Source organism: Chiloscyllium punctatum, chromosome 5, assembly GCF_047496795.1.
Source record: "Chiloscyllium punctatum isolate Juve2018m chromosome 5, sChiPun1.3, whole genome shotgun sequence".
NCBI classification, from domain to species: domain Eukaryota; kingdom Metazoa; phylum Chordata; class Chondrichthyes; order Orectolobiformes; family Hemiscylliidae; genus Chiloscyllium; species Chiloscyllium punctatum.
The window spans coordinates 41,440,482-41,457,769 of NC_092743.1; the positions used below are offsets into that span (position 1 = coordinate 41,440,482).

At 58.6% G+C, this 17,288-nt stretch overlaps 14 non-coding genes across 14 annotated transcripts; all 14 read right to left on the bottom strand.

Moving 5' to 3' along the window:
- Window positions 1-457: 457 nt before the first annotated feature.
- trnay-gua (transfer RNA tyrosine (anticodon GUA)) lies at window positions 458-547 on the bottom strand. Its single transcript is given in 2 exon segments — window positions 458-493; window positions 511-547. It is a non-coding gene; the product is annotated as a tRNA-Tyr (tRNA).
- A 1,176-nt stretch (window positions 548-1,723) lies between these two features.
- Window positions 1,724-1,813, bottom strand: trnay-gua (transfer RNA tyrosine (anticodon GUA)). Its single transcript is given in 2 exon segments — window positions 1,724-1,759; window positions 1,777-1,813. It is a non-coding gene; the product is annotated as a tRNA-Tyr (tRNA).
- Window positions 1,814-2,989: 1,176 nt separating this feature from the next.
- Window positions 2,990-3,079, bottom strand: trnay-gua (transfer RNA tyrosine (anticodon GUA)). The gene is given in 2 exon segments: window positions 2,990-3,025; window positions 3,043-3,079. It is a non-coding gene; the product is annotated as a tRNA-Tyr (tRNA).
- A 1,176-nt stretch (window positions 3,080-4,255) lies between these two features.
- On the bottom strand, window positions 4,256-4,345 carry trnay-gua (transfer RNA tyrosine (anticodon GUA)). The gene is given in 2 exon segments: window positions 4,256-4,291; window positions 4,309-4,345. It is a non-coding gene; the product is annotated as a tRNA-Tyr (tRNA).
- A 1,176-nt stretch (window positions 4,346-5,521) lies between these two features.
- trnay-gua (transfer RNA tyrosine (anticodon GUA)) lies at window positions 5,522-5,611 on the bottom strand. The gene is given in 2 exon segments: window positions 5,522-5,557; window positions 5,575-5,611. It is a non-coding gene; the product is annotated as a tRNA-Tyr (tRNA).
- Window positions 5,612-6,787: 1,176 nt separating this feature from the next.
- On the bottom strand, window positions 6,788-6,877 carry trnay-gua (transfer RNA tyrosine (anticodon GUA)). Its single transcript is given in 2 exon segments — window positions 6,788-6,823; window positions 6,841-6,877. It is a non-coding gene; the product is annotated as a tRNA-Tyr (tRNA).
- A 1,176-nt stretch (window positions 6,878-8,053) lies between these two features.
- trnay-gua (transfer RNA tyrosine (anticodon GUA)) lies at window positions 8,054-8,143 on the bottom strand. Its single transcript is given in 2 exon segments — window positions 8,054-8,089; window positions 8,107-8,143. It is a non-coding gene; the product is annotated as a tRNA-Tyr (tRNA).
- Window positions 8,144-9,319: 1,176 nt separating this feature from the next.
- On the bottom strand, window positions 9,320-9,409 carry trnay-gua (transfer RNA tyrosine (anticodon GUA)). Its single transcript is given in 2 exon segments — window positions 9,320-9,355; window positions 9,373-9,409. It is a non-coding gene; the product is annotated as a tRNA-Tyr (tRNA).
- A 1,176-nt stretch (window positions 9,410-10,585) lies between these two features.
- trnay-gua (transfer RNA tyrosine (anticodon GUA)) lies at window positions 10,586-10,675 on the bottom strand. The gene is given in 2 exon segments: window positions 10,586-10,621; window positions 10,639-10,675. It is a non-coding gene; the product is annotated as a tRNA-Tyr (tRNA).
- A 1,176-nt stretch (window positions 10,676-11,851) lies between these two features.
- Window positions 11,852-11,941, bottom strand: trnay-gua (transfer RNA tyrosine (anticodon GUA)). The gene is given in 2 exon segments: window positions 11,852-11,887; window positions 11,905-11,941. It is a non-coding gene; the product is annotated as a tRNA-Tyr (tRNA).
- Window positions 11,942-13,117: 1,176 nt separating this feature from the next.
- On the bottom strand, window positions 13,118-13,207 carry trnay-gua (transfer RNA tyrosine (anticodon GUA)). The gene is given in 2 exon segments: window positions 13,118-13,153; window positions 13,171-13,207. It is a non-coding gene; the product is annotated as a tRNA-Tyr (tRNA).
- A 1,176-nt stretch (window positions 13,208-14,383) lies between these two features.
- Window positions 14,384-14,473, bottom strand: trnay-gua (transfer RNA tyrosine (anticodon GUA)). The gene is given in 2 exon segments: window positions 14,384-14,419; window positions 14,437-14,473. It is a non-coding gene; the product is annotated as a tRNA-Tyr (tRNA).
- A 1,176-nt stretch (window positions 14,474-15,649) lies between these two features.
- Window positions 15,650-15,739, bottom strand: trnay-gua (transfer RNA tyrosine (anticodon GUA)). The gene is given in 2 exon segments: window positions 15,650-15,685; window positions 15,703-15,739. It is a non-coding gene; the product is annotated as a tRNA-Tyr (tRNA).
- A 1,176-nt stretch (window positions 15,740-16,915) lies between these two features.
- On the bottom strand, window positions 16,916-17,005 carry trnay-gua (transfer RNA tyrosine (anticodon GUA)). The gene is given in 2 exon segments: window positions 16,916-16,951; window positions 16,969-17,005. It is a non-coding gene; the product is annotated as a tRNA-Tyr (tRNA).
- Between the last annotated feature and the right edge of the window lie 283 nt (window positions 17,006-17,288).

Genomic DNA, 17,288 nt, shown 5'->3' on the forward strand with positions numbered 1-17,288 from the left:
GTCGGACGGCTGAGACCAAACAGTGCTGATGCCTGTCTCGCTGAAAGAACCAACTTGTCGGAGGAGCGGCAGCGGCAGCTGGTGGACTCAGGCGAGGCGGAAGGCCCCGTGGACGAGGAAAGAAGTGCTGAGGCGATGGCGATTGCTGATTGGAGGTGGAAACGACTTCAGCCTTGGCGCAGCCACCACGAGCGTGAGGTGACGTCGCAGGGCCCCGCCTGACTGATAGAAGACTTCATTTGGTTGCAGTGAGCACAAAGTGCTTTCATGCGTTTGTGTCGAAAACGAGGCACCCTGCTGGCCGTCAGCTGCAGCCGCAGCAAGGAGACAGCTGGCTGGCTGGTTGCAGAGGGGGAAGGGCGTGTGCCGACGTGTCGCCTTTTCAGCTCATCTGTGTTGCTGTGGCCCGCGTGCTGGTGGATGCTGACTGTTTGCAAAAAGCAGCAGGGTGGGGGGCTACATCGAGCCGGAATTGAACCGGCGACCTAAGGATGACAGGTTTGCGACACACTACAGTCCTCCGCTCTACCAGCTGAGCTATCGAAGGAGAGCCCAGTAGAGGCTCTCCCTTGCTGATGCTTTGCCGCGCTCCTCCACTAATGCGACGCCGTTGCCTCCCTGAAAATCTGTCACTCTGGCAGATCCTGAGCCACTGGCTGATCTCCACAGCTTTGGCCTGTGCTGGCATGAAGAAATCGTCTCGAGTGCTGATCCGAAACTGCCAGATTCTGCCGGTACAGTACCTGACTCGCAGCTTCGTGTACATGTCAGGTTAGGGTTTGGGCCGCAGCTTACCGACTGGTTCAAGTTGCCTCCAAACACGTCCAGGACGTGCCCGCTGACCTCAGGCGACTCACCCACCACCGGTGTGATCCTTTCAAGGTGCTGACTTGCACCCCGCAGGGAAAAAACATCAACGCCGCAGGCGTTTCCCTTCACTGCGCAGCTCGACTTCCTTCCTACGCTGCACCCTGAAACAGCAGGACCTGCCTGTCGCTCACGCGTGAAGCTTTTGATCTTTCGGGACCACTCTCAGGGAGGCGGCGTACGCAAACGGTATTCCGTCTGCTGCAGACCAGCTGAGTGAGTGGGTGCACTCGCAGTTTTAAAAGCAAGTGGAGAATGCGGGCATCGATCCCACTACCTCACGCGTGCGCTCCAACAGTTGAACTAATCCCCCGGTAGGTGAGCCGGCCACGCTTTCGCTCCTTCCGCAGTGGATCCTGAGCAGCCACGCTCCAGGATGTGCAGGAAATCCTCTCACCCGTCGGACGGCTGAGACCAAACATTGCTGATGCCTGTCTCGCTGAAAGAACCAACTTGTCGGAGGAGCGGCAGCGGCAGCTGGTGGACTCAGGCGAGGCGGAAGGCCCCGTGGACGAGGAAAGAAGTGCTGAGGCGATGGCGATTGCTGATTGGAGGTGGAAACGACTTCAGCCTTGGCGCAGCCACCACGAGCGTGAGGTGACGTCGCAGGGCCCCGCCTGACTGATAGAAGACTTCATTTGGTTGCAGTGAGCACAAAGTGCTTTCATGCGTTTGTGTCGAAAACGAGGCACCCTGCTGGCCGTCAGCTGCAGCCGCAGCAAGGAGACAGCTGGCTGGCTGGTTGCAGAGGGGGAAGGGCGTGTGCCGACGTGTCGCCTTTTCAGCTCATCTGTGTTGCTGTGGCCCGCGTGCTGGTGGATGCTGACTGTTTGCAAAAAGCAGCAGGGTGGGGGGCTCCTTCGAGCCGGAATTGAACCGGCGACCTAAGGATGACAGGTTTGCGACACACTACAGTCCTCCGCTCTACCAGCTGAGCTATCGAAGGAGAGCCCAGCAGTGGCTCTCCCTTGCTGATGCTTTGCCGCGCTCCTCCACTAATGCGACGCCGTTGCCTCCCTGAAAATCTGTCACTCTGGCAGATCCTGAGCCACTGGCTGATCTCCACAGCTTCGGCCTGTGCTGGCATGAAGAAATCGTCTCGAGTGCTGATCCGAAACTGCCAGATTCTGCCGGTACAGTACCTGACTCGCAGCTTCGTGTACATGTCAGGTTAGGGTTTGGGCCGCAGCTTACCGACTGGTTCAAGTTGCCTCCAAACACGTCCAGGACGTGCCCGCTGACCTCAGGCGACTCACCCACCACCGGTGTGATCCTTTCAAGGTGCTGACTTGCACCCCGCAGGGAAAAAACATCAACGCCGCAGGCGTTTCCCTTCACTGCGCAGCTCGACTTCCTTCCTACGCTGCACCCTGAAACAGCAGGACCTGCCTGTCGCTCACGCGTGAAGCTTTTGATCTTTCGGGACCACTCTCAGGGAGGCGGCGTACGCAAACGGTATTCCGTCTGCTGCAGACCAGCTGAGTGAGTGGGTGCACTCGCAGTTTTAAAAGCAAGTGGAGAATGCGAGCATCGATCCCACTACCTCACGCGTGCGCTCCAACAGTTGAACTAATCCCCCGGTAGGTGAGCCGGCCACGCTTTCGCTCCTTCCGCAGTGGATCCTGAGCAGCCACGCTCCAGGATGTGCAGGAAATCCTCTCACCCGTCGGACGGCTGAGACCAAACATTGCTGATGCCTGTCTCGCTGAAAGAACCAACTTGTCGGAGGAGCGGCAGCGGCAGCTGGTGGACTCAGGCGAGGCGGAAGGCCCCGTGGACGAGGAAAGAAGTGCTGAGGCGATGGCGATTGCTGATTGGAGGTGGAAACGACTTCAGCCTTGGCGCAGCCACCACGAGCGTGAGGTGACGTCGCAGGGCCCCGCCTGACTGATAGAAGACTTCATTTGGTTGCAGTGAGCACAAAGTGCTTTCATGCGTTTGTGTCGAAAACGAGGCACCCTGCTGGCCGTCAGCTGCAGCCGCAGCAAGGAGACAGCTGGCTGGCTGGTTGCAGAGGGGGAAGGGCGTGTGCCGACGTGTCGCCTTTTCAGCTCATCTGTGTTGCTGTGGCCCGCGTGCTGGTGGATGCTGACTGTTTGCAAAAAGCAGCAGGGTGGGGGGCTCCTTCGAGCCGGAATTGAACCGGCGACCTAAGGATGACAGGTTTGCGACACACTACAGTCCTCCGCTCTACCAGCTGAGCTATCGAAGGAGAGCCCAGCAGTGGCTCTCCCTTGCTGATGCTTTGCCGCGCTCCTCCACTAATGCGACGCCGTTGCCTCCCTGAAAATCTGTCACTCTGGCAGATCCTGAGCCACTGGCTGATCTCCACAGCTTCGGCCTGTGCTGGCATGAAGAAATCGTCTCGAGTGCTGATCCGAAACTGCCAGATTCTGCCGGTACAGTACCTGACTCGCAGCTTCGTGTACATGTCAGGTTAGGGTTTGGGCCGCAGCTTACCGACTGGTTCAAGTTGCCTCCAAACACGTCCAGGACGTGCCCGCTGACCTCAGGCGACTCACCCACCACCGGTGTGATCCTTTCAAGGTGCTGACTTGCACCCCGCAGGGAAAAAACATCAACGCCGCAGGCGTTTCCCTTCACTGCGCAGCTCGACTTCCTTCCTACGCTGCACCCTGAAACAGCAGGACCTGCCTGTCGCTCACGCGTGAAGCTTTTGATCTTTCGGGACCACTCTCAGGGAGGCGGCGTACGCAAACGGTATTCCGTCTGCTGCAGACCAGCTGAGTGAGTGGGTGCACTCGCAGTTTTAAAAGCAAGTGGAGAATGCGAGCATCGATCCCACTACCTCACGCGTGCGCTCCAACAGTTGAACTAATCCCCCGGTAGGTGAGCCGGCCACGCTTTCGCTCCTTCCGCAGTGGATCCTGAGCAGCCACGCTCCAGGATGTGCAGGAAATCCTCTCACCCGTCGGACGGCTGAGACCAAACAGTGCTGATGCCTGTCTCGCTGAAAGAACCAACTTGTCGGAGGAGCGGCAGCGGCAGCTGGTGTACTCAGGCGAGGCGGAAGGCCCCGTGGACGAGGAAAGAAGTGCTGAGGCGATGGCGATTGCTGATTGGAGGTGGAAACGACTTCAGCCTTGGCGCAGCCACCACGAGCGTGAGGTGACGTCGCAGGGCCCCGCCTGACTGATAGAAGACTTCATTTGGTTGCAGTGAGCACAAAGTGCTTTCATGCGTTTGTGTCGAAAACGAGGCACCCTGCTGGCCGTCAGCTGCAGCCGCAGCAAGGAGACAGCTGGCTGGCTGGTTGCAGAGGGGGAAGGGCGTGTGCCGACGTGTCGCCTTTTCAGCTCATCTGTGTTGCTGTGGCCCGCGTGCTGGTGGATGCTGACTGTTTGCAAAAAGCAGCAGGGTGGGGGGCTACATCGAGCCGGAATTGAACCGGCGACCTAAGGATGACAGGTTTGCGACACACTACAGTCCTCCGCTCTACCAGCTGAGCTATCGAAGGAGAGCCCAGTAGAGCCTCTCCCTTGCTGATGCTTTGCCGCGCTCCTCCACTAATGCGACGCCGTTGCCTCCCTGAAAATCTGTCACTCTGGCAGATCCTGAGCCACTGGCTGATCTCCACAGCTTCGGCCTGTGCTGGCATGAAGAAATCGTCTCGAGTGCTGATCCGAAACTGCCAGATTCTGCCGGTACAGTACCTGACTCGCAGCTTCGTGTACATGTCAGGTTAGGGTTTGGGCCGCAGCTTACCGACTGGTTCAAGTTGCCTCCAAACACGTCCAGGACGTGCCCGCTGACCTCAGGCGACTCACCCACCACCGGTGTGATCCTTTCAAGGTGCTGACTTGCACCCCGCAGGGAAAAAACATCAACGCCGCAGGCGTTTCCCTTTACTGCGCAGCTCGACTTCCTTCCTACGCTGCACCCTGAAACAGCAGGACCTGCCTGTCGCTCACGCGTGAAGCTTTTGATCTTTCGGGACCACTCTCAGGGAGGCGGCGTACGCAAACGGTATTCCGTCTGCTGCAGACCAGCTGAGTGAGTGGGTGCACTCGCAGTTTTAAAAGCAAGTGGAGAATGCGGGCATCGATCCCACTACCTCACGCGTGCGCTCCAACAGTTGAACTAATCCCCCGGTAGGTGAGCCGGCCACGCTTTCGCTCCTTCCGCAGTGGATCCTGAGCAGCCACGCTCCAGGATGTGCAGGAAATCCTCTCACCCGTCGGACGGCTGAGACCAAACATTGCTGATGCCTGTCTCGCTGAAAGAACCAACTTGTCGGAGGAGCGGCAGCGGCAGCTGGTGGACTCAGGCGAGGCGGAAGGCCCCGTGGACGAGGAAAGAAGTGCTGAGGCGATGGCGATTGCTGATTGGAGGTGGAAACGACTTCAGCCTTGGCGCAGCCACCACGAGCGTGAGGTGACGTCGCAGGGCCCCGCCTGACTGATAGAAGACTTCATTTGGTTGCAGTGAGCACAAAGTGCTTTCATGCGTTTGTGTCGAAAACGAGGCACCCTGCTGGCCGTCAGCTGCAGCCGCAGCAAGGAGACAGCTGGCTGGCTGGTTGCAGAGGGGGAAGGGCGTGTGCCGACGTGTCGCCTTTTCAGCTCATCTGTGTTGCTGTGGCCCGCGTGCTGGTGGATGCTGACTGTTTGCAAAAAGCAGCAGGGTGGGGGGCTCCTTCGAGCCGGAATTGAACCGGCGACCTAAGGATGACAGGTTTGCGACACACTACAGTCCTCCGCTCTACCAGCTGAGCTATCGAAGGAGAGCCCAGCAGTGGCTCTCCCTTGCTGATGCTTTGCCGCGCTCCTCCACTAATGCGACGCCGTTGCCTCCCTGAAAATCTGTCACTCTGGCAGATCCTGAGCCACTGGCTGATCTCCACAGCTTCGGCCTGTGCTGGCATGAAGAAATGGTCTCGAGTGCTGATCCGAAACTGCCAGATTCTGCCGGTACAGTACCTGACTCGCAGCTTCGTGTACATGTCAGGTTAGGGTTTGGGCCGCAGCTTACCGACTGGTTCAAGTTGCCTCCAAACACGTCCAGGACGTGCCCGCTGACCTCAGGCGACTCACCCACCACCGGTGTGATCCTTTCAAGGTGCTGACTTGCACCCCGCAGGGAAAAAACATCAACGCCGCAGGCGTTTCCCTTCACTGCGCAGCTCGACTTCCTTCCTACGCTGCACCCTGAAACAGCAGGACCTGCCTGTCGCTCACGCGTGAAGCTTTTGATCTTTCGGGACCACTCTCAGGGAGGCGGCGTACGCAAACGGTATTCCGTCTGCTGCAGACCAGCTGAGTGAGTGGGTGCACTCGCAGTTTTAAAAGCAAGTGGAGAATGCGAGCATCGATCCCACTACCTCACGCGTGCGCTCCAACAGTTGAACTAATCCCCCGGTAGGTGAGCCGGCCACGCTTTCGCTCCTTCCGCAGTGGATCCTGAGCAGCCACGCTCCAGGATGTGCAGGAAATCCTCTCACCCGTCGGACGGCTGAGACCAAACAGTGCTGATGCCTGTCTCGCTGAAAGAACCAACTTGTCGGAGGAGCGGCAGCGGCAGCTGGTGGACTCAGGCGAGGCGGAAGGCCCCGTGGACGAGGAAAGAAGTGCTGAGGCGATGGCGATTGCTGATTGGAGGTGGAAACGACTTCAGCCTTGGCGCAGCCACCACGAGCGTGAGGTGACGTCGCAGGGCCCCGCCTGACTGATAGAAGACTTCATTTGGTTGCAGTGAGCACAAAGTGCTTTCATGCGTTTGTGTCGAAAACGAGGCACCCTGCTGGCCGTCAGCTGCAGCCGCAGCAAGGAGACAGCTGGCTGGCTGGTTGCAGAGGGGGAAGGGCGTGTGCCGACGTGTCGCCTTTTCAGCTCATCTGTGTTGCTGTGGCCCGCGTGCTGGTGGATGCTGACTGTTTGCAAAAAGCAGCAGGGTGGGGGGCTACATCGAGCCGGAATTGAACCGGCGACCTAAGGATGACAGGTTTGCGACACACTACAGTCCTCCGCTCTACCAGCTGAGCTATCGAAGGAGAGCCCAGTAGAGGCTCTCCCTTGCTGATGCTTTGCCGCGCTCCTCCACTAATGCGACGCCGTTGCCTCCCTGAAAATCTGTCACTCTGGCAGATCCTGAGCCACTGGCTGATCTCCACAGCTTCGGCCTGTGCTGGCATGAAGAAATCGTCTCGAGTGCTGATCCGAAACTGCCAGATTCTGCCGGTACAGTACCTGACTCGCAGCTTCGTGTACATGTCAGGTTAGGGTTTGGGCCGCAGCTTACCGACTGGTTCAAGTTGCCTCCAAACACGTCCAGGACGTGCCCGCTGACCTCAGGCGACTCACCCACCACCGGTGTGATCCTTTCAAGGTGCTGACTTGCACCCCGCAGGGAAAAAACATCAACGCCGCAGGCGTTTCCCTTCACTGCGCAGCTCGACTTCCTTCCTACGCTGCACCCTGAAACAGCAGGACCTGCCTGTCGCTCACGCGTGAAGCTTTTGATCTTTCGGGACCACTCTCAGGGAGGCGGCGTACGCAAACGGTATTCCGTCTGCTGCAGACCAGCTGAGTGAGTGGGTGCACTCGCAGTTTTAAAAGCAAGTGGAGAATGCGGGCATCGATCCCACTACCTCACGCGTGCGCTCCAACAGTTGAACTAATCCCCCGGTAGGTGAGCCGGCCACGCTTTCGCTCCTTCCGCAGTGGATCCTGAGCAGCCACGCTCCAGGATGTGCAGGAAATCCTCTCACCCGTCGGACGGCTGAGACCAAACATTGCTGATGCCTGTCTCGCTGAAAGAACCAACTTGTCGGAGGAGCGGCAGCGGCAGCTGGTGGACTCAGGCGAGGCGGAAGGCCCCGTGGACGAGGAAAGAAGTGCTGAGGCGATGGCGATTGCTGATTGGAGGTGGAAACGACTTCAGCCTTGGCGCAGCCACCACGAGCGTGAGGTGACGTCGCAGGGCCCCGCCTGACTGATAGAAGACTTCATTTGGTTGCAGTGAGCACAAAGTGCTTTCATGCGTTTGTGTCGAAAACGAGGCACCCTGCTGGCCGTCAGCTGCAGCCGCAGCAAGGAGACAGCTGGCTGGCTGGTTGCAGAGGGGGAAGGGCGTGTGCCGACGTGTCGCCTTTTCAGCTCATCTGTGTTGCTGTGGCCCGCGTGCTGGTGGATGCTGACTGTTTGCAAAAAGCAGCAGGGTGGGGGGCTCCTTCGAGCCGGAATTGAACCGGCGACCTAAGGATGACAGGTTTGCGACACACTACAGTCCTCCGCTCTACCAGCTGAGCTATCGAAGGAGAGCCCAGCAGTGGCTCTCCCTTGCTGATGCTTTGCCGCGCTCCTCCACTAATGCGACGCCGTTGCCTCCCTGAAAATCTGTCACTCTGGCAGATCCTGAGCCACTGGCTGATCTCCACAGCTTCGGCCTGTGCTGGCATGAAGAAATCGTCTCGAGTGCTGATCCGAAACTGCCAGATTCTGCCGGTACAGTACCTGACTCGCAGCTTCGTGTACATGTCAGGTTAGGGTTTGGGCCGCAGCTTACCGACTGGTTCAAGTTGCCTCCAAACACGTCCAGGACGTGCCCGCTGACCTCAGGCGACTCACCCACCACCGGTGTGATCCTTTCAAGGTGCTGACTTGCACCCCGCAGGGAAAAAACATCAACGCCGCAGGCGTTTCCCTTCACTGCGCAGCTCGACTTCCTTCCTACGCTGCACCCTGAAACAGCAGGACCTGCCTGTCGCTCACGCGTGAAGCTTTTGATCTTTCGGGACCACTCTCAGGGAGGCGGCGTACGCAAACGGTATTCCGTCTGCTGCAGACCAGCTGAGTGAGTGGGTGCACTCGCAGTTTTAAAAGCAAGTGGAGAATGCGGGCATCGATCCCACTACCTCACGCGTGCGCTCCAACAGTTGAACTAATCCCCCGGTAGGTGAGCCGGCCACGCTTTCGCTCCTTCCGCAGTGGATCCTGAGCAGCCACGCTCCAGGATGTGCAGGAAATCCTCTCACCCGTCGGACGGCTGAGACCAAACATTGCTGATGCCTGTCTCGCTGAAAGAACCAACTTGTCGGAGGAGCGGCAGCGGCAGCTGGTGGACTCAGGCGAGGCGGAAGGCCCCGTGGACGAGGAAAGAAGTGCTGAGGCGATGGCGATTGCTGATTGGAGGTGGAAACGACTTCAGCCTTGGCGCAGCCACCACGAGCGTGAGGTGACGTCGCAGGGCCCCGCCTGACTGATAGAAGACTTCATTTGGTTGCAGTGAGCACAAAGTGCTTTCATGCGTTTGTGTCGAAAACGAGGCACCCTGCTGGCCGTCAGCTGCAGCCGCAGCAAGGAGACAGCTGGCTGGCTGGTTGCAGAGGGGGAAGGGCGTGTGCCGACGTGTCGCCTTTTCAGCTCATCTGTGTTGCTGTGGCCCGCGTGCTGGTGGATGCTGACTGTTTGCAAAAAGCAGCAGGGTGGGGGGCTACATCGAGCCGGAATTGAACCGGCGACCTAAGGATGACAGGTTTGCGACACACTACAGTCCTCCGCTCTACCAGCTGAGCTATCGAAGGAGAGCCCAGTAGAGGCTCTCCCTTGCTGATGCTTTGCCGCGCTCCTCCACTAATGCGACGCCGTTGCCTCCCTGAAAATCTGTCACTCTGGCAGATCCTGAGCCACTGGCTGATCTCCACAGCTTCGGCCTGTGCTGGCATGAAGAAATCGTCTCGAGTGCTGATCCGAAACTGCCAGATTCTGCCGGTACAGTACCTGACTCGCAGCTTCGTGTACATGTCAGGTTAGGGTTTGGGCCGCAGCTTACCGACTGGTTCAAGTTGCCTCCAAACACGTCCAGGACGTGCCCGCTGACCTCAGGCGACTCACCCACCACCGGTGTGATCCTTTCAAGGTGCTGACTTGCACCCCGCAGGGAAAAAACATCAACGCCGCAGGCGTTTCCCTTCACTGCGCAGCTCGACTTCCTTCCTACGCTGCACCCTGAAACAGCAGGACCTGCCTGTCGCTCACGCGTGAAGCTTTTGATCTTTCGGGACCACTCTCAGGGAGGCGGCGTACGCAAACGGTATTCCGTCTGCTGCAGACCAGCTGAGTGAGTGGGTGCACTCGCAGTTTTAAAAGCAAGTGGAGAATGCGGGCATCGATCCCACTACCTCACGCGTGCGCTCCAACAGTTGAACTAATCCCCCGGTAGGTGAGCCGGCCACGCTTTCGCTCCTTCCGCAGTGGATCCTGAGCAGCCACGCTCCAGGATGTGCAGGAAATCCTCTCACCCGTCGGACGGCTGAGACCAAACATTGCTGATGCCTGTCTCGCTGAAAGAACCAACTTGTCGGAGGAGCGGCAGCGGCAGCTGGTGGACTCAGGCGAGGCGGAAGGCCCCGTGGACGAGGAAAGAAGTGCTGAGGCGATGGCGATTGCTGATTGGAGGTGGAAACGACTTCAGCCTTGGCGCAGCCACCACGAGCGTGAGGTGACGTCGCAGGGCCCCGCCTGACTGATAGAAGACTTCATTTGGTTGCAGTGAGCACAAAGTGCTTTCATGCGTTTGTGTCGAAAACGAGGCACCCTGCTGGCCGTCAGCTGCAGCCGCAGCAAGGAGACAGCTGGCTGGCTGGTTGCAGAGGGGGAAGGGCGTGTGCCGACGTGTCGCCTTTTCAGCTCATCTGTGTTGCTGTGGCCCGCGTGCTGGTGGATGCTGACTGTTTGCAAAAAGCAGCAGGGTGGGGGGCTCCTTCGAGCCGGAATTGAACCGGCGACCTAAGGATGACAGGTTTGCGACACACTACAGTCCTCCGCTCTACCAGCTGAGCTATCGAAGGAGAGCCCAGCAGTGGCTCTCCCTTGCTGATGCTTTGCCGCGCTCCTCCACTAATGCGACGCCGTTGCCTCCCTGAAAATCTGTCACTCTGGCAGATCCTGAGCCACTGGCTGATCTCCACAGCTTCGGCCTGTGCTGGCATGAAGAAATCGTCTCGAGTGCTGATCCGAAACTGCCAGATTCTGCCGGTACAGTACCTGACTCGCAGCTTCGTGTACATGTCAGGTTAGGGTTTGGGCCGCAGCTTACCGACTGGTTCAAGTTGCCTCCAAACACGTCCAGGACGTGCCCGCTGACCTCAGGCGACTCACCCACCACCGGTGTGATCCTTTCAAGGTGCTGACTTGCACCCCGCAGGGAAAAAACATCAACGCCGCAGGCGTTTCCCTTCACTGCGCAGCTCGACTTCCTTCCTACGCTGCACCCTGAAACAGCAGGACCTGCCTGTCGCTCACGCGTGAAGCTTTTGATCTTTCGGGACCACTCTCAGGGAGGCGGCGTACGCAAACGGTATTCCGTCTGCTGCAGACCAGCTGAGTGAGTGGGTGCACTCGCAGTTTTAAAAGCAAGTGGAGAATGCGAGCATCGATCCCACTACCTCACGCGTGCGCTCCAACAGTTGAACTAATCCCCCGGTAGGTGAGCCGGCCACGCTTTCGCTCCTTCCGCAGTGGATCCTGAGCAGCCACGCTCCAGGATGTGCAGGAAATCCTCTCACCCGTCGGACGGCTGAGACCAAACAGTGCTGATGCCTGTCTCGCTGAAAGAACCAACTTGTCGGAGGAGCGGCAGCGGCAGCTGGTGGACTCAGGCGAGGCGGAAGGCCCCGTGGACGAGGAAAGAAGTGCTGAGGCGATGGCGATTGCTGATTGGAGGTGGAAACGACTTCAGCCTTGGCGCAGCCACCACGAGCGTGAGGTGACGTCGCAGGGCCCCGCCTGACTGATAGAAGACTTCATTTGGTTGCAGTGAGCACAAAGTGCTTTCATGCGTTTGTGTCGAAAACGAGGCACCCTGCTGGCCGTCAGCTGCAGCCGCAGCAAGGAGACAGCTGGCTGGCTGGTTGCAGAGGGGGAAGGGCGTGTGCCGACGTGTCGCCTTTTCAGCTCATCTGTGTTGCTGTGGCCCGCGTGCTGGTGGATGCTGACTGTTTGCAAAAAGCAGCAGGGTGGGGGGCTACATCGAGCCGGAATTGAACCGGCGACCTAAGGATGACAGGTTTGCGACACACTACAGTCCTCCGCTCTACCAGCTGAGCTATCGAAGGAGAGCCCAGTAGAGGCTCTCCCTTGCTGATGCTTTGCCGCGCTCCTCCACTAATGCGACGCCGTTGCCTCCCTGAAAATCTGTCACTCTGGCAGATCCTGAGCCACTGGCTGATCTCCACAGCTTCGGCCTGTGCTGGCATGAAGAAATCGTCTCGAGTGCTGATCCGAAACTGCCAGATTCTGCCGGTACAGTACCTGACTCGCAGCTTCGTGTACATGTCAGGTTAGGGTTTGGGCCGCAGCTTACCGACTGGTTCAAGTTGCCTCCAAACACGTCCAGGACGTGCCCGCTGACCTCAGGCGACTCACCCACCACCGGTGTGATCCTTTCAAGGTGCTGACTTGCACCCCGCAGGGAAAAAACATCAACGCCGCAGGCGTTTCCCTTCACTGCGCAGCTCGACTTCCTTCCTACGCTGCACCCTGAAACAGCAGGACCTGCCTGTCGCTCACGCGTGAAGCTTTTGATCTTTCGGGACCACTCTCAGGGAGGCGGCGTACGCAAACGGTATTCCGTCTGCTGCAGACCAGCTGAGTGAGTGGGTGCACTCGCAGTTTTAAAAGCAAGTGGAGAATGCGAGCATCGATCCCACTACCTCACGCGTGCGCTCCAACAGTTGAACTAATCCCCCGGTAGGTGAGCCGGCCACGCTTTCGCTCCTTCCGCAGTGGATCCTGAGCAGCCACGCTCCAGGATGTGCAGGAAATCCTCTCACCCGTCGGACGGCTGAGACCAAACAGTGCTGATGCCTGTCTCGCTGAAAGAACCAACTTGTCGGAGGAGCGGCAGCGGCAGCTGGTGTACTCAGGCGAGGCGGAAGGCCCCGTGGACGAGGAAAGAAGTGCTGAGGCGATGGCGATTGCTGATTGGAGGTGGAAACGACTTCAGCCTTGGCGCAGCCACCACGAGCGTGAGGTGACGTCGCAGGGCCCCGCCTGACTGATAGAAGACTTCATTTGGTTGCAGTGAGCACAAAGTGCTTTCATGCGTTTGTGTCGAAAACGAGGCACCCTGCTGGCCGTCAGCTGCAGCCGCAGCAAGGAGACAGCTGGCTGGCTGGTTGCAGAGGGGGAAGGGCGTGTGCCGACGTGTCGCCTTTTCAGCTCATCTGTGTTGCTGTGGCCCGCGTGCTGGTGGATGCTGACTGTTTGCAAAAAGCAGCAGGGTGGGGGGCTACATCGAGCCGGAATTGAACCGGCGACCTAAGGATGACAGGTTTGCGACACACTACAGTCCTCCGCTCTACCAGCTGAGCTATCGAAGGAGAGCCCAGTAGAGCCTCTCCCTTGCTGATGCTTTGCCGCGCTCCTCCACTAATGCGACGCCGTTGCCTCCCTGAAAATCTGTCACTCTGGCAGATCCTGAGCCACTGGCTGATCTCCACAGCTTCGGCCTGTGCTGGCATGAAGAAATCGTCTCGAGTGCTGATCCGAAACTGCCAGATTCTGCCGGTACAGTACCTGACTCGCAGCTTCGTGTACATGTCAGGTTAGGGTTTGGGCCGCAGCTTACCGACTGGTTCAAGTTGCCTCCAAACACGTCCAGGACGTGCCCGCTGACCTCAGGCGACTCACCCACCACCGGTGTGATCCTTTCAAGGTGCTGACTTGCACCCCGCAGGGAAAAAACATCAACGCCGCAGGCGTTTCCCTTCACTGCGCAGCTCGACTTCCTTCCTACGCTGCACCCTGAAACAGCAGGACCTGCCTGTCGCTCACGCGTGAAGCTTTTGATCTTTCGGGACCACTCTCAGGGAGGCGGCGTACGCAAACGGTATTCCGTCTGCTGCAGACCAGCTGAGTGAGTGGGTGCACTCGCAGTTTTAAAAGCAAGTGGAGAATGCGAGCATCGATCCCACTACCTCACGCGTGCGCTCCAACAGTTGAACTAATCCCCCGGTAGGTGAGCCGGCCACGCTTTCGCTCCTTCCGCAGTGGATCCTGAGCAGCCACGCTCCAGGATGTGCAGGAAATCCTCTCACCCGTCGGACGGCTGAGACCAAACAGTGCTGATGCCTGTCTCGCTGAAAGAACCAACTTGTCGGAGGAGCGGCAGCGGCAGCTGGTGTACTCAGGCGAGGCGGAAGGCCCCGTGGACGAGGAAAGAAGTGCTGAGGCGATGGCGATTGCTGATTGGAGGTGGAAACGACTTCAGCCTTGGCGCAGCCACCACGAGCGTGAGGTGACGTCGCAGGGCCCCGCCTGACTGATAGAAGACTTCATTTGGTTGCAGTGAGCACAAAGTGCTTTCATGCGTTTGTGTCGAAAACGAGGCACCCTGCTGGCCGTCAGCTGCAGCCGCAGCAAGGAGACAGCTGGCTGGCTGGTTGCAGAGGGGGAAGGGCGTGTGCCGACGTGTCGCCTTTTCAGCTCATCTGTGTTGCTGTGGCCCGCGTGCTGGTGGATGCTGACTGTTTGCAAAAAGCAGCAGGGTGGGGGGCTACATCGAGCCAGAATTGAACCGGCGACCTAAGGATGACAGGTTTGCGACACACTACAGTCCTCCGCTCTACCAGCTGAGCTATCGAAGGAGAGCCCAGTAGAGCCTCTCCCTTGCTGATGCTTTGCCGCGCTCCTCCACTAATGCGACGCCGTTGCCTCCCTGAAAATCTGTCACTCTGGCAGATCCTGAGCCACTGGCTGATCTCCACAGCTTCGGCCTGTGCTGGCATGAAGAAATCGTCTCGAGTGCTGATCCGAAACTGCCAGATTCTGCCGGTACAGTACCTGACTCGCAGCTTCGTGTACATGTCAGGTTAGGGTTTGGGCCGCAGCTTACCGACTGGTTCAAGTTGCCTCCAAACACGTCCAGGACGTGCCCGCTGACCTCAGGCGACTCACCCACCACCGGTGTGATCCTTTCAAGGTGCTGACTTGCACCCCGCAGGGAAAAAACATCAACGCCGCAGGCGTTTCCCTTCACTGCGCAGCTCGACTTCCTTCCTACGCTGCACCCTGAAACAGCAGGACCTGCCTGTCGCTCACGCGTGAAGCTTTTGATCTTTCGGGACCACTCTCAGAGAGGCGGCGTACGCAAACGGTATTCCGTCTGCTGCAGACCAGCTGAGTGAGTGGGTGCACTCGCAGTTTTAAAAGCAAGTGGAGAATGCGGGCATCGATCCCACTACCTCACGCGTGCGCTCCAACAGTTGAACTAATCCCCCGGTAGGTGAGCCGGCCACGCTTTCGCTCCTTCCGCAGTGGATCCTGAGCAGCCACGCTCCAGGATGTGCAGGAAATCCTCTCACCCGTCGGACGGCTGAGACCAAACATTGCTGATGCCTGTCTCGCTGAAAGAACCAACTTGTCGGAGGAGCGGCAGCGGCAGCTGGTGGACTCAGGCGAGGCGGAAGGCCCCGTGGACGAGGAAAGAAGTGCTGAGGCGATGGCGATTGCTGATTGGAGGTGGAAACGACTTCAGCCTTGGCGCAGCCACCACGAGCGTGAGGTGACGTCGCAGGGCCCCGCCTGACTGATAGAAGACTTCATTTGGTTGCAGTGAGCACAAAGTGCTTTCATGCGTTTGTGTCGAAAACGAGGCACCCTGCTGGCCGTCAGCTGCAGCCGCAGCAAGGAGACAGCTGGCTGGCTGGTTGCAGAGGGGGAAGGGCGTGTGCCGACGTGTCGCCTTTTCAGCTCATCTGTGTTGCTGTGGCCCGCGTGCTGGTGGATGCTGACTGTTTGCAAAAAGCAGCAGGGTGGGGGGCTCCTTCGAGCCGGAATTGAACTGGCGACCTAAGGATGACAGGTTTGCGACACACTACAGTCCTCCGCTCTACCAGCTGAGCTATCGAAGGAGAGCCCAGCCGTGGCTCTCCCTTGCTGATGCTTTGCCGCGCTCCTCCACTAATGCGACGCCGTTGCCTCCCTGAAAATCTGTCACTCTGGCAGATCCTGAGCCACTGGCTGATCTCCACAGCTTCGGCCTGTGCTGGCATGAAGAAATCGTCTCGAGTGCTGATCCGAAACTGCCAGATTCTGCCGGTACAGTACCTGACTCGCAGCTTCGTGTACATGTCAGGTTAGGGTTTGGGCCGCAGCTTACCGACTGGTTCAAGTTGCCTCCAAACACGTCCAGGACGTGCCCGCTGACCTCAGGCGACTCACCCACCACCGGTGTGATCCTTTCAAGGTGCTGACTTGCACCCCGCAGGGAAAAAACATCAACGCCGCAGGCGTTTCCCTTCACTGCGCAGCTCGACTTCCTTCCTACGCTGCACCCTGAAACAGCAGGACCTGCCTGTCGCTCACGCGTGAAGCTTTTGATCTTTCGGGACCACTCTCAGGGAGGCGGCGTACGCAAACGGTATTCCGTCTGCTGCAGACCAGCTGAGTGAGTGGGTGCACTCGCAGTTTTAAAAGCAAGTGGAGAATGCGGGCATCGATCCCACTACCTCACGCGTGCGCTCCAACAGTTGAACTAATCCCCCGGTAGGTGAGCCGGCCACGCTTTCGCTCCTTCCGCAGTGGATCCTGAGCAGCCACGCTCCAGGATGTGCAGGAAATCCTCTCACCCGTCGGACGGCTGAGACCAAACATTGCTGATGCCTGTCTCGCTGAAAGAACCAACTTGTCGGAGGAGCGGCAGCGGCAGCTGGTGGACTCAGGCGAGGCGGAAGGCCCCGTGGACGAGGAAAGAAGTGCTGAGGCGATGGCGATTGCTGATTGGAGGTGGAAACGACTTCAGCCTTGGCGCAGCCACCACGAGCGTGAGGTGACGTCGCAGGGCCCCGCCTGACTGATAGAAGACTTCATTTGGTTGCAGTGAGCACAAAGTGCTTTCATGCGTTTGTGTCGAAAACGAGGCACCCTGCTGGCCGTCAGCTGCAGCCGCAGCAAGGAGACAGCTGGCTGGCTGGTTGCAGAGGGGGAAGGGCGTGTGCCGACGTGTCGCCTTTTCAGCTCATCTGTGTTGCTGTGGCCCGCGTGCTGGTGGATGCTGACTGTTTGCAAAAAGCAGCAGGGTGGGGGGCTACTTCGAGCCGGAATTGAACCGGCGACCTAAGGATGACAGGTTTGCGACACACTACAGTCCTCCGCTCTACCAGCTGAGCTATCGAAGGAGAGCCCAGTAGAGGCTCTCCCTTGCTGATGCTTTGCCGCGCTCCTCCACTAATGCGACGCCGTTGCCTCCCTGAAAATCTGTCACTCTGGCAGATCCTGAGCCACTGGCTGATCTCCACAGCTTCGGCCTGTGCTGGCATGAAGAAATCGTCTCGAGTGCTGATCCGAAACTGCCAGATTCTGCCGGTACGTACCTGACTCGCAGCTTCGTGTACATGTCAGGTTAGGGTTTGGGCCGCAGCTTACCGACTGGTTCAAGTTGCCTCCAAACACGTCCAGGAC